We start from the raw sequence: 15,550 nt of genomic DNA, 5'->3' as shown, positions 1-15,550 counted from the left end.
CTGTACATCGTTTTCAGATCTCCTCACATAATCACAAGTAAAATAATAAGCTCCACCTATGGATCTCTTAAACTAAACTTCACCTGCTGGGTGAAGGCCCCATACATCAGCAATCGGTTGTGGCAGTTCTGCAATTTACATTCGATTGTGCATAAAAATCTGCAATGTATGAGCTTCACAGATCGCAGATTGCAACCAAAAAGTGATTGGAATTGTTAAATCAGATTGTCCAATATGTTGGATTTCACAGATGGATTGGGGCTGTAGATTGCTAGTGTATGGACATGGGGCCTGATTCAGACCCACTCGCGAGCGGCTGTCCGCTCGCAAGTGGGTCGATGTTATGGACTGAGCATGCGCACGACGGAGGGAGCTCCGTCGTGCGCATGCGCCAGACGCCACGAGCGAAGGAAAGTCCTTCGCTCGTTGTGTCCGATCAAAGGGGGCGTGCTGTCAATGTTGATTGACAGCACGCCCCCTTTGGTGGGCGTGCCGGGGGCGTGCCTCCCTGACGGGGGCGTTCCCACGGGAACGCCTCCCGTCAAAAGCCGGCCCACTGACATCACTAGTGATGTCAGTGGGAGTGATTTTGGCTCTGATAGAGCCAAAATCACTCCGGAGCTTGCGGTTGAAAACCTCAACCGCAGGCTCCGGCTCGCAATTTCGATGGTCGCGATGGTCACGACCATCGCGGCTATCACAATGCACGCTCGTATAGCCTGTGGGTGGTGACCCACAGCTATACGAGCGTCCAGGAGGACGCTCCATTTTCATGGAGCCCGGCCCTCATTCAGAGCGTGCGCTCTGCTCAGAGCGTATGGCTCTGAATGAGGGCCATGATCAGCAGATTTGCAGACCGTTACTAGTAAAATAATAGGCCTTTCAAGATTGGCAGATCTGTGTTTGCTGCAAACGATCTGCAAATCACTGAAAAAGATCTGTAATGTATGGGCGCAGATTGCTAGATTGGGAAATCATAAGATCGGGCAATAAACCTTTAAATTGTTCAATTGTGGTTCTCAGATTGCTGATGTATGGGGGCCTTGACCTGGAAAACGTGATCTGTTTGGGGTCCTGAGGACTGAGTTTGAGAACCACTGGCCTAGATAAATATGTTCCAAAATGGTGTACTTGCAAATGTCCCAAATTGCCAGTATAATATCCGGTTTGTATGACGATAATTCTTTATTGAGAATCCATGCAGAGCGCAATCTCCAAGTGTATCATACTTGCCTACTCTCCTGATGAAAAGGTTGTGAGCCTCTTGAAAATCGGGTGACGCTCCCTGCCCCCCGGAAGAGTGGCCATCCGCCCACAAGGCACCCCCCCCCCTGCACCCACCACCGGTGTCCGATCTCATCCTTGCATAGGTGGCTGGTCGAACTGATGACGCGATTTGCGCTGAATCGCGTCATCATGGCCCTGCCCCAGGCTACACAGTGCCGGTAACCTCGGCATTGGGCAGCGGGGAAGGGGCCACAGTGACGCGATCGCACTGTCATACTCCGCCCACAAAACCGCATCCCGCCTCCCCTTGTTGTGCCGAGGTGGCTGCCTCCTCGCGGATGAGGCTGCCAAATTGTCGGCAAGCCTAAAGTGTATATGGTCTGTACCAGTGCCACCACGGGAAACAGAAGTCATAGGAGGAGATGTACAAAGCTGTGGAGAGAGATAAAGTGAATGGAGATAAAGTACCAACCAATCAGCTCCTGTCATGTTATAGGCTGTGTTTAAAAGATATGACAGTTAGGAGTTGATCGATTGGTATTTTATCCCTTTCCACTTTATCTCTCTCCAAGAATTAGTACATCTACCCCCTGATGTGAGCTCATAAACCAGTCTCTTAGCAGAAGCAGATCTCCAAACAAGTGGCAACAGGTTGTCATCTGGATCCAGTGTATAGCACGGAGATGCTACAACAGCACCAAATGACGGTTGGCAGTAGTCCTCTGAATCATGTTTAATTACCTATTATTTACATAATTTGATTTTTTTTTAAAAACTACAATTTTGGGGACATTTTTTGAAAAAATATTTGTCAGTTAAGTGGTTAAATGAAGCCTGTAGAAATAGATCTATTAATAATTATGTATCCTGCTGAGGCTATTTTTTTACTTCGTATCTATCATCATATTACGCTTAAAAAATGGACAGATTTCCAAAATTGTACATTTTTCCTTTCCAGTCTGCATGTACTACGCACTTGGAGAATTATTATTATGACAGCCTTCCACAGCCCAACAACAAGTTGAGATTATAAGGCTGATCTAAATCAGTATAAAACATCTATTTATCGCTGATACATTTATGAATTGGTGCCCAGTACCTGGTGTCTCAAAATAAACGTTCAAACGTGCTCATGTTTTATTTTGTCCAAGGTGAAACAGAGCCAAAACCACTAAAGCTACGTACTCTCCGTCTCGTTTGGTATACGCTCAGCTGCCACTTTATTACTTACACCTGTTCGTCTGCCCGCTAATGCTAATATCTAACTAACCAGTCAGACACGTGGCAGCAACTCAATGTATAAAGGTATGCAGACATGGTCAAGGGGGTCAGTTCTTGATCAGGCCAAACAAAAGAATGAGGAAGAAATGTGATCTGTGACTTTGGCTGAGGGATGATTGTTGGTGATAGATGGTGTGCTTTAACTATTTCAATAACTGCTGGGATTTTCATGCACAACAGTCTCAGGAGTTTACAGAGAATGTTACACAAAACAAAATGAAGAAAAATGTTCCTAATAAAGTGGCTGTAGACACAGGTGTGCGTAGAACCCGGCAAAGGGGGCCACAGCGGGACCTCCCCCTCAGCCGGGTCATGGACTACCCCATCCCCTTCTCCCTTCAGAAAATAGACTACTTACCTGGAGATTAGTCTATGTTCTGGAGGGAGGGGGAACGGGGTAGTGCACGACCCGGCAGAGGGGGAGGTCCTTCACGCCTATGGCTGCAGAGTGTTCAATATACATATAAACAACACAAGCTCCTCTCAAGACACTCTTTATGAACATTATATAACCAACACAGTTATAGTCTTGACCCAACACTGCTATACAGTTCTGTGATTACCAGAATAGTAAAGTGGGGGAAGGCAGGACCATGATGATGAATAAAATGCAAAAATGTTTTCATTCACTTCATGTTAGGGGTATTTTTGGAGTACAGTATATTCGTTTCTCTGGCAGCAACAAATTAATTATAGAGGTTCCCTATTCTCATATCAGGGCCATGGTGCTGCATTTCAGCTTGATTGATTGTGCCATCAAGCTGCCCCAACCTCCCACTTCACTTGGGAAGTATGTGGCAGCGGGCAACCTCTGGCAGACTTGCCTACTCTTCCAGGTGTCCGGGATACCCATCGGAAATGTGGGAGCATCAGAGATGTTCCAGCAAGTATAATGCATCCCAATGTAAGTAAAACGCATGTGAAACCGCAAATATGTATGGTCTCATCAGTTCGCTGCCGGCCGCCGTGTAGAGAGGAGGGGGCCCTGTAGACTGCACATGGGCCCCCTCCTCTCTTAATATGCCCCTGATGACAGGGGATCTTATGCTAATGCCAGGGCCAATTTTGAATTACTGAGATGCCCACTTGCAGCGTCTATTGTAACTGCATTTCCGTCTTTTTAGCATGGGACTCACCATCGAAAATTGCACCAACCCTATGGCAGGTACAGTGGCTCTGTCTGACCAGGGACTCCTGTGTGAGCAGATGGGTGTCTTTAGCCACCCCCCTGTTGGCCGCATTTCACAACAATGTTTTTCAAGGCTATCAAAAAACACTTGTCGGGACAGCAGCTTTGATAGGAGCCTGTACAGACAAAGAGATTGGCAGTAAAGAGATAGCTATCCCTGTGACTTTAAAGACACCAGGTCGCCATCAGAGGGAAAGAGCCAGTGCTGGTGTACAAGCCCTAGACTCAGAGGGGTGCCCGCAGTGTGCTGATGATTTTGTCTGTTAACTGCTTCTTATTCACAGGCAGATGTCTCAGTCAGAATCATCGGCATGCTGCAGGCCTCTTCTTGTCGATGTCTGATGTTTTGCTGTTGTGTGGGTGGCAGGGTAGGCAGGCTCCCATAAGTGTGGAAGGATATGTGCACCTTTAACACACACATTTCTCAATAATGTCATACCCGAGACTCGAACCCAGTACCTCACACATTGCAATCAGACACCTTACATACGCATAGGAAGCCAGGTAATTATAACTATATGAAGCTAGGTGTAATGGTCAGTATAAACCATTGCAGCTGAACAGATCTATGTAGTGTGTGGCTGCAGTGCATTGAAATATATGGTTGCACACTACATTGATCAGCTTAGCTGCAATGGTTTATACTGGCATTTGCACCTAGCTTCATATAGTTAGAGTTACCATGCTTACTATGCAGGAGCAAATAGTTCCATGTGTAATGTTTCTGAGTGCATTGTAAAATGTCCTGGGTTTGAGTTCTGGGTATGACCTTATTGACAAGTGTGTGTGTTAAATAAAGAAGGATGTAACTGAATGGCAAGGGGCTCACAAAGAAAGCTATCACTGATAGATCTCAAATTAGGTGTATAGGAATATTGGGGTAGATGTATAAAGTTGTGAAAAGAGTGTCGAAGCTGAATAATTGGCTGAGACAAGTTTGGTTTAAAATTTAATTGCAGCGATGCCATCTTGCGACTGGCCGCAAGATGCCATCTTGAAAATGAGGTCGCAAGACGCCATTTTGCGAATGGCCGCGTAAGCGCCATTTTAGATATCTCACATTTTAGTACATGTGGCGATAATACTATTAGCACCATGCGATTGCAGTTTTCACCATTTCTCATACACACATTAATACGCACAATTGCGCTGTTAACTAGTCGCATATTAGCGAATGCATAGGACTTTGTATGAAACCGCTGTTTTATTAGCTTTATGCGCACTCATCTGCCCCAAGTTAATTAGCATCCTTATATCAAACCCTCAATACCCACACATTACATATTCACACATAAGGTTCAATAAGCTTTAAAGTGTATGATTTAAGTTGGTTCAGTTAGTTTAAATGCTGAGAAATAAAGAGATTTGATAACTAAGGTATTATACATGCTAAGCAAGTCGTGTTTGGTCTTGTATTGATGCGTACTCTTTTTACAGTATTCCGGTGTTATCGGTGAGGAGGTTGCATCATGCAAACTCAAGTTATGGATCGCAGAGCCTACAAGCAACAAAATGTATATTTCATGAACAACTGTTAGAATGTTGCAGGGGGCGTGAAGAGGAAGACCCCCAGCTGTTAGAGGCAGGGAGAGTCTATTTGAACCAGCCTGTTAAATGTGCTGTAACAGATGCTTCTCCCCTGGGAACCAATGACATCAGCAACTAACTTCCTTATTGTCCTGTTTATTCTGGGGGCTATAAATATGTGTGCACGAACGCTGGTTCTCAGTCTTCGTGCTGAACGCTGTATGACTAGGGGTCTCTTGCTGATGCCTATCTCCGGGTCCGGAAGCACCTGCGTATGTATACTGTACTAGGGTCTGTATAATTTACGTTTTGTGCCTAAATCGTGTCTAGATCAATTGCGTGTAACTGTCTGAACTTTTACCTTAATAACACTTGTGCTTCGGAACCACAGATTCCACGTTTAAGTCTTTATTTATGGTATGACTGCGTACGCAAATTAGCGTCATCCTTAGAAGATATAGGCAGGATATTAGAAGGTATAGGCAGGACATTAGAAGGTATAGGAAGGTGTGTATAGAGGTTCTGATCCAGTATCGTTAAGAGTGCAGAAGTGTGCCAGTGGAGAAGTTGCCTATGGCAACCAATTAGCTCCTACTTATTATTTTACAGAATGTACTTAAGAGGGTTGGTGTTCAGAACGCTTTATTGGAGTGTTATTAAAGTCAGTTCAAATGTGTGTATATATATATATATATATATATATATAAATATATATATATACAAATGTGTATATATGATGACGATGTATAGTATACATGCGCCGATCATCGCCAGCTTTGATAAACCACGCCTTAGTAAATCTACACCATCGACTCCAATTTTTGGAAAATGCATATTGGGGTTGTTACCCGAATATTCCAACTCCAGTATGCCCAACAGTTGTTATGTATCAGCTTAATATGGGGTCGCTGCTCAGAATAGTGTGTTATACCCCACCTTACAAATAAAGGACACTACATTAAGCTGAATTCACTAATATTGTAAATCCATGAAACCATATAAGATATTTTCCAGCCTTGAAACATGGAACATTAACTTCCTGATAAACCCCTTTCTCCGATGAATACACTGCTACTATGAAGGGCTAGTTGGCCAAAATATTCATATATCCTCTGACAGTCAATAGGTGTTGTATGTATAGGTGGCAGCATAGACGGTGTAATGGTTAGCATTACCGCCTCACAGCACTGGGTTCGATTCCCACCACGTCCCTACCTGTGTGGAGTTTGTATATTCTCCCTGTGCTTGCGTGGGTTTCCTCCGGGTATTTCGGTTTACTCCCACACTCCAAAAATATACTGGTAGCTTAATTGTCTCCCAACACAAATTAACCCTAGTGTGTATGTGTGTGCGCATGTAATAGGGAATATAGATTGTAAGCTCCACTGGGGCAGGGACTGTTGTGAATGGCCAAATATTCTCTATAAAGTGCTGCGGAATATGTGTGCGCTATATAAATAAATGGTAATAATAATGTATATCAAGAGATCTGTGTATGTGAAGAACATACCCACACCATACCACCAGCCTACATATGTAACATACTGCAGGATGCATCCAAGCACTCATTTTTCATCAAATACTGGTCCTCCTGTAAGCATGAAACATCAGGTACCAGGATTCTTCACAACACTTCACCTTGGTGTGGAACTCAAGCTATCAAATGCCACACCAACTTTGTGAAAAGCTATGAGAAGCAGTGCATTTGGATATGCCTCTCTCTGCATCACTGCTGTACTCGGCTGTTTGACTGCCTGTAGCCTGTCTATTGCTCCAGTGGTTGTATGGCCCCTTCCACCATTGGTCTGTGATTTGCGATTATGCTCACACAGAGGATTCCCTCGCAGAGTTAGTGACAGGTAGTCAGCATTTGGGGGAGGTAAAGTGGGGTGGTTAAGGAAACGCAGGCGTGTCTGACCATTTAAACAGTGTGAGATATTGCAGTTGCGATTGCATTAGCGTAAATCTCTGAATCAGGCTAATTCATTTCAACACTACTAAGCTCTGGAAAGTGATAAAGTGGAGAGTGATAAACTACCAGCCAATCAGATCCTAACTGTCATGGTACAGGCTGTTTGAAAAATGACAGGAGCTGGATGGCTGGTAGTTTATCACTCTCCAATTTATCACTTTCCAGACCTTAGTACATCTGCCCCAAAGACATAAGCCGCCAAGCAGGATCTCTGTGCTGAGAAAAGGTTCAATTTGATACTGTACATTGATCCTTATGTTTCTTAACTTCAGAAAAGAAACCCCGTTATTTCCAGCACAGCGGAATGTCACTCTGCACTGTATCAAACGCAGCACAGCACTGTTTTATTTTTACAATTATCCGATGAATCAGTGTAATTCAACTTCTCCTTTTATTTGCTGAATATCTGTCTGTAACTCGGCTGCTCTCACTGCTGTGTGTCCCTCGGCTCCTCTAATACCTGTGCAGATGCTTTGACCATTTTTCAGATGAAACAACATTGGCCATTTACAGCTGTCAGTTCCTTAAGAAGATGGTAAAGCTGGAATAGCCTTAGAACAAGCTATGTCTTTAAGGAATACACAGAGTGACTGTCTGCAAACGCAACAAGATTTCCTAATCAAAATTCTTTCTCCAGTCCGCATTTTTCTCTTAGCACGTCATTCCATAACCTTATTAAATTGGGTACATTTAAGTGGATTTTTGGGTCATGTAATCCCTCTTAAAAAGGCAATATTAACCCCTCCCAGCTAAAGAGGTCAGTTGAGAATTCCTCCCCTGCAAAGCATTGAATTATGAAGTCCGCTGGGATACCCCCAGGGTTGAGATAAAGGAGAGACCTTGGGCTATTAGACTGTCACATGTTCTCTGTCACTAACAGATGTCAACACTACTGAGTATGTCAGTACAAGTGACTGCCAGCGCTAGTGTCATAGGGGTGTAAACCCCATCACATGACCAGACAGGACCAGCTGAGTTATGTCACATGACTAGACACCAACAATTGTGTCTGTGATGGCAAAATGTGTGTAGCTGGCTCATGCTCAGTGTAAATTCAAGAAAACATGATTTAAGATGTAAGGCAACAGCAGTCGTTTTATATATATAATATACAGTATTATCTAATATATTTAAGTAAACATTTTCCAATTAAAATCTGCATAGATATGCAAATTGGTATTTAATAATATAATTGCTAAATGTTGGCGATATCACAGATATCTCCTGCGCTATAGCATTCAATGCATCTCACTGCTGTCCCCATAGATCATTAATTGTGCTGATTGTCACAATACATCAATGCCGGGTAACTGCCATGGTTAGCATGCTTCCTGCTCTCCCCTCTCTCCTATGCTTCGGCCATGTCCATCATTCTGCTCTGTATTATAGGGCTTTGTTGCTTGCAATCAGATGACCTCTGATGTCACTAGGATGCCAAGCACAGTAATATGCAAGAGTATTAGGCTCACATACTCAGGCACTCCTGTATATTGATGGCTTCTAGTACTTCTGTATATAACCTGGCCTATTTAGCTTATCTCTTTCTGGGCGGGAGGCATCAAGCACGATGCATCCCACCCCTGTTCGCATTTATTAACTCTGTATGCATGAAGATTTGCAGTTAAAACTGCAAAGGACAATAAGAGCTGTCCTTTGCAGTGTGAGGACTTCCGGGTTTGTTACCCGGGAGTCCTTCTGTGCATGTGTGGCCATCGGCCAGTGTATACACAACCACGGGGGACACTATTGAATCCCTCTCTGGTAAGTCTATGGTAAAAAGCCCATAGGCTTCTATTAGACAACGCCATTTATAGATGGCGTTGCTTATCATGAACAAGCTCTGGAGTTTGATGCATATGGGGAATGCGGTCAGACCTCCAAAAACTGCATTTTTGGAGGTTTGATGGCATTTTTGAGGATAGTTCATTCCGCCCCCTCTCTCTCTCTCTCTCTCTCTCCTGCTGATTTTGCACTGTGCTAACTGCTAAGTGTTTTCCTGTGTCATTTACTAACTACTCTCCAATTTATCAATGTGACATGTGCAATACTTCTCTGTGTACAACAAGCTATGTCTTTAAGGAATACTTACTTGCTATATGCAATTCCTTAGCCTGCTGCTGACTAGAACTGGAATATTGGGCTGGTAATTTTTTTTCTTCCCCATATTTGTGAAGTGGCATTGCCACTTAAGGTGCATGTGGAGTAAGGACATAGGTTGGGTTGGCACATGTGGGCTGTGGCATGCTGCATTTCAACCAGTTCCATGACTTGGTTTCACTGCACAACAGTTCCTACTCTTGTATTATCCAGGCAATCCACTCTTACCTGTCACCCTTATATGGTGGTGGACAGGATTGTGCTTCTGTTTGTCCACACATTGTATGATTGACAGCCACTATCACTGGTTTTGCTTATCACTTGGAATATAAATAATTTGACTCAGTCCTGGACCGTCTACCCGTGGCACCCCTGCAAGTGCTCTGCAACACCCAGTTTGGGAACTACGGAGTTAAGGTATATACATAGATGAACAGGGAACAGCACATACTCAGTGCATACAAGACCTCATTCTGAGTGGACGCTTTCTTTTGCCTGCAACATTCTTTATTGTTAGTGTGCATGCGCGGCTTTTTTTCCAAGCAGCCTACGCTTGCAGCCCTGTGCACCAAGGGGATTGGGCCAAGGATTGGAGGGGGTGTAGATGTAGACAAAGTACAGCAAGGGTGGGTTGACGCAATTGGATCCTAAGATGTTTGATGAAAAAGCACAATTGTGCCTGTTTGGAAGGACACATGATTTGCGAGCAGGTCTGAAGAGAGCCAGCCCAGGTGATTGCGGGAGGCGTGGCCATGCCTCTTTAGGGTAAAAATACTTTTTTGCTGGGGAGGGGGCGCTGTGAGCTTCTCAGACCGGCGCAAATCCAAGGGGGGGGGGCTGATTAGTGTGATCGCTCCCGGAGGCAGAGGAGACTGCTGCTGCTGCTGCCCCAGGGGTAAATTTACTAAAGTGCTGGTTATAGAAGTGGAGATGTGGCCCATAGCAACCAATCAGATTCTAGCTATTATCTTCTAGAACTTGCTAGATAAATAAGTAAATATACCTCATTTTATCTGCACACTCTGACCATTTACCTTAGTGTGTATGTATTATGTACTGCATCTTTGACCACCTTTTGTACTCACAGTGAAGCCACACCAATCGTCTTTCTGGCGCATCTGCAGAGTTGGTCGCATCTCGCATTTGAGGCCAACTAATAATAGGAAGCAAAATGAAAATGTTTTCTTCCTGCACATTTTACATTTGCATTTGCATCCAACTCTGAATGAGATCCTCTGTAGCGCCTGGTTCCTCAAGGTGTACGTGGTTGGTTATAAGTGAAAGGCTGCTTTTGCATTGTATGTTCTCATCATTTCAGCAAGTAGTATAAAGCAATATCTGTGCTTCTCCGTTCCACTTTTATCCCATTTATATACACATCATATAGAATGCAATAATTGGCCCATATTGTAGTCATGATGTGTAATTGGTATGTTGTCACTTGGGCCAGCTTACAAACCTCACACATTGCAGACCTTTCATCTTGTTTGCGGATATGCTCCTCTTTGTCCAGCTAGCCCCGGTCCTGTTCCATGGATCTGCCCTGTAAAAACAAAATTCTTTATTATGAGTACAGTATGACCAACTTCTACATTAATTTAAACTTTTAAATTAGCTTGGCTTAAATTCATTGGTGTCTTAAATTAATCATGAGATTGGCATTGAGGAGACATTAAGGCTGTGTTTATTACAACACGCTTTAGTCACTTTTTGAATGTTTTTATTACATTGTACCTGAAGTATAGGCTAAGGTCCAATGTGCAGTGTTCTACAGCGGAGGACGTGGAGTCTTTCTTGGAGATAGATAGACCGTATAATCCCCTTTATCTCATTTAGGGGCATATTTACTAATTCTCGGGCTTCAGACCTGACAATTAGAATTCTTATCGCATCTGTTCGGGGCAATAACAAATTCACATTTGCCCGAATTTACTAAAAACACTTGCAGGGACAGATGCTCCGAAAGCTACCCATAGACTACCATAGGATAACGCAATCTGGAGATGGCTTATCCAATTGGGGCCAAGCTCTGGAATGCTGACACATTTCCGGAGCTTGGTAAATCTGACAGTTTAGCAGCCCCCATAGAAACCTATGGGGTCTGCAGATATGGAGAGACCGTGGCAGATATTAGAGATATGTTCTGCAGTCTCCCCTTCATACATTTGGGGGATTCTTTTTCATATTGTATTTTTCTTGCATCATGTTTTATCTCTACTAAAGTAATCATTTTTCTTAATTAACTACAAATAAAAACCAGACATTTATTGATTACATAAACATTTCCTCCACTCAGGTCACGCAATTGATTGTATTCCAGCTGTGTATAATGAAAGTCTTTCAACTGACTTCAAAATAAATGCACCTGCCTGTGCGAGGTTCCGCTGTTGGTTATTGTATTTACAAACAAAGACATCACCGTGAACATCAAAGAATATTTGAAGCAAATTTTAAATAAAAAGTTATTCTTAATATTGGCGGGTATCCCCCTAAAACAGCCGGATAAATAGGTCTCTTAAATACTCTCCTTCCACAAAACTAATTGTAGAAGTGATGCCGTTAATCCTCACTTGCCCACTCTCCCAGATCTCAGAAAAGTAGGAAACCCACCCATCCTGCCACTTTTCTGATGGAGTGGGGGGGGGGGGGGCGTGATGACGATGCGCTATAAATTGGGTAATCATGGCCCCGCACCCTGCATTGTAACACCAGGAATCGCTGCTAATTATTGTGGAGAAGGGGATATGAGGATTCATAGGGGAAGAACTAAGGAGCTTATTCAGAGGCGGACGTACGGTCTACGCACGATGTTTTGCCAGTGCGCATGCGCACGAGGGAGCCGGCTCCCTCGTGCGCATGCGTGAGAACCGCTACGACCGACAGCGCTGGTCGTAGCAGGTCTCTTTCCAAAGGGGGCGAGCTGTCGATGTTGATTGACAGCTCGCCCCGTTTGGAAGGCGGGCCGGGGGGTGGCAACCCAAACGGAGTCGTTCCTATGGGAACGCCTGCCGTTTGGGGGAGGCCCCACTGACATAACTAGTGATGTCAGTGGGGAGCTTCCGGCTCAGACAGAGCCAGAAGCTCTCCAGGGCTTACGACAAGTGAGACCCTACCCTAGGGTCTCGTCGTAAGCCCCGATGGTCGTTAGAACTGTGGGTGTTAACCCACAGCCTAACGACCGCAACAGAGGCGGGCGGTCAGGATGCAAGTGGCCGCCCAGTTTCTGAGCGACCGCTTGCATCCTCCGACCGCCTATGAATGAGGCCCTAAGTTCCTCTCTTCGCACTTTTTTATAGACGCGTCGCCTCAGTGTGTCATTCGCAGGGCAATAATTTGGCAGCAGCATTGGGAGGGTTGGAGCAGCAGGAGGAAATCCGATCTGCACATGAGGAAAAACCTCAAATAACTGCAGTATCATGCATGTATTATTAATAGGGTCCCCCTAGAGAAGTCTTCATAGTGATGCTGCCGAATGTATCAAGGTCCGAAAAACTAGTACAGATAGCTAATGTTATCTTTGATTCATCCCTGGTAATGGGCACTTCCACATGTGTGGTGCATGCCCAGTAACCTTGCTGGGTCTGAACATGGAAATAAAATGATTGCGTAAGTGATCAATTTACATAATTCACTTCGCAGGTACTGTAAGGGGGTATATGTAATAGGTTGCAAGCTGCAGCCGCTGCAGAAACTCCTGCGAGTCTTCCCGTATTTTTAAAGCGCCAACCTATTACATAAGCCCCATGGGCTCTTTTCAGAACTCTTTTTGTTTTCTTCTTCTTTCGGAAGTCTTGTTGTAATACATTGCATCGATACATGAGGGCGTAGTGACATGATAGGCAGTGATAACAGATTATGTTTATCAGGTCATTTTCCCGGACAATGATAAATCGCCCCCTTACGCTGTTCGGTCCCTAATGCAGCAAACTTCTGGCCTCTCATGTGAATAGACTGACAGCTGCGTTTAGAACATCAGTAGTGACATCAGTTCCCAGACATACATGAACAGTTGTTTACCCATATAGAGAAAGGTCTAGTCTTTCCCTATGCACAAAGACACAGAACTGTAAAACACAGTATATACTAGCGTAGCTGCAGTACAAGACTCCCTCTATCCTTCACATACGCACATTGCTCTCTCTGCTGAGAAAGGTCTGTACTGTACATCACAGGCTGAAATAATGCTTGATACATAAATAAATAGCAGTTTAAATTACCTTCTAAATGTAAAGGTCTGTAAGTTATCGAGCCCTCTTGAACTTGTTTTGGGAAGTTTTCTAAACTTTTATCCTTGGGGAAAAATGTACTTACTGTATGTACAATGCTCCTCAATATCTCCAAACTACTGTAGTAACTACAAAAGCCTGGTGCAGCTGTGATAATGTCATATCACCTAAAATGTCATATTAAGCTGTGCAATTGAAAGTTCAATTGATTTTGCAGGTCTCCAGCATATTACATGTGATTTATACCTAGTAACAACTATACTTTATATGAGGGTCTTTTTATTAAAGGTCTACCCTGAAAATCATGTAAAAAAAAGTTTCCGGACTAAAAAAACAAAAAATGTTTCTAAAATGTTTACATTATTACTAACCCAATACCCACGACCAGGGGTTTCAGGGATAGCCCTTATGTGGTATCAGCACAGGACTGGTTTCTCCTTGGATGGGGGGGGGGATCCATTTTTTTTGCAGGCCCGATAATCCTAGGGTGTCCATCCCTGTGCTGACGGGCTGGTTGGCACTATGGCAAGGTAACTCAGGGATTTGTGCAGCACTATAGAAGCCCTGTATTTTCTGTAGTCTGGCGATGGTGGCCATTCTCTGCGAAGGTTTCCACTCTGCTGTGCTGACAATAAATGGGGGCATGTGCGTGTGCGGGCTACAATCTGTATGCTCAGTAAAGCAGAGCAGTGGACATGGCAGCATAGGGACCAATATTGCGGCTCCCCACACCAAAATTTTCCTGTAAGGCCCGGTAACTAAGGACCTCATTCAGAGCCGCTCGCAAAAAGCGAGCTCTCGCTCTGAATGAGGGCGGCCGCCTTTTATTTTTTAGCCGGCCTCCTGGCCGCTCGCTAAGCTGTGGGTGACCACCCACAGCTTTTGCGAGCGGCCAGGTGATGGTCGCGACCATCGGGCTTGCGGCGAGACCATTGTGGTAGGGTCTCATCTGCCGCAAGCCACATTGAGCTTCCTGCTCTAAAAGAGCAGGAAGCTCACTACTAACATCACGAGTGATGTCAGTAGGGCCGCCCAGAAACGGCAGGTGTTCCTTCAGGAACGCTTCCGTTTGTCCAGCCACCCCCCCTGCCCACCTACAAAATGGGGCAAGCTGTAGATCAACATCGACAGCCGCCCCGTTTGTAGCGAGCCCCGGAGCAAGTGAATTTCTCAGTCGCTACGGGGCTTGCGCACGTGCATGGCACGCACAGCGCATATGCAGTGCCCCACCATCGGCCCGCTTGCGAGCGCATCTGAATGAGGGCCTAAGTGTTATGGAGCCACACATTACACAATGGCTGGCAGTTTGGTAGAAAATTACAAAACAGAACATATAAACTAGTAACTGTGTCACCAGTTGTTTGACCAGCATTGGTAAGAGATAAAATGGAGAAAGATAAAGAACCAACCAATCAGCTTCTGTAATTTTTCCCACATTTTTTAGCCTGTAAAATTACAGTTAGGAGCTGATTGGTTAGTACTCTATTTCTCTCCACTTTATCTCTCTCCAAGGGCGGGATGCAGCAAAGGGAGAAATGTGGTCAAACCCCGAAAATGCGGGTTTGACAGCATTTCTCATATGCACCAAGCCTTGGATGCGGTGGGTAACTCCATTTTCAGATGACGTTACCCTATAGAAGCCTATGCATTTCTATCGGGCTAGTGCTGTGAGAGCGGATGTGTGTAAGGTAAAGTGGGTGTCTTTATGTTGTGCTGATGGATTAGCTTGCTATCGCAGTTGAACTGCGTGCGTACGCAATATTGCAATCCATAGTGAATCAGGCCCTCTGTTTGCAGAATTTTAGCACTTTGAAAACCCTAAGAAACACGCTTCCAATGACAGCCATTTCATCCTGGTAAAAACAATGGTATCTTTTTTATTAGCCAATAGTGGTTCTGAGACACATACTGGGCAGAGTGGCAAGCTCAACTCCGAATGCCAACTGAATGAGAATGGAACATGCTCTATGTACATTCTAAAGCGATCCTACCACCCCACTTTCTCCTGTACGAGAGCAGCCGCAATCATTG

The sequence above is a fragment of the Taudactylus pleione genome, unplaced genomic scaffold (genome assembly GCF_031769625.1).
Source record: "Taudactylus pleione unplaced genomic scaffold, aTauple2 ptg000040l, whole genome shotgun sequence".
In the NCBI taxonomy this organism is placed as follows: domain Eukaryota; kingdom Metazoa; phylum Chordata; class Amphibia; order Anura; family Myobatrachidae; genus Taudactylus; species Taudactylus pleione.
Note: the sequence above shows the minus strand (reverse complement) of the source record.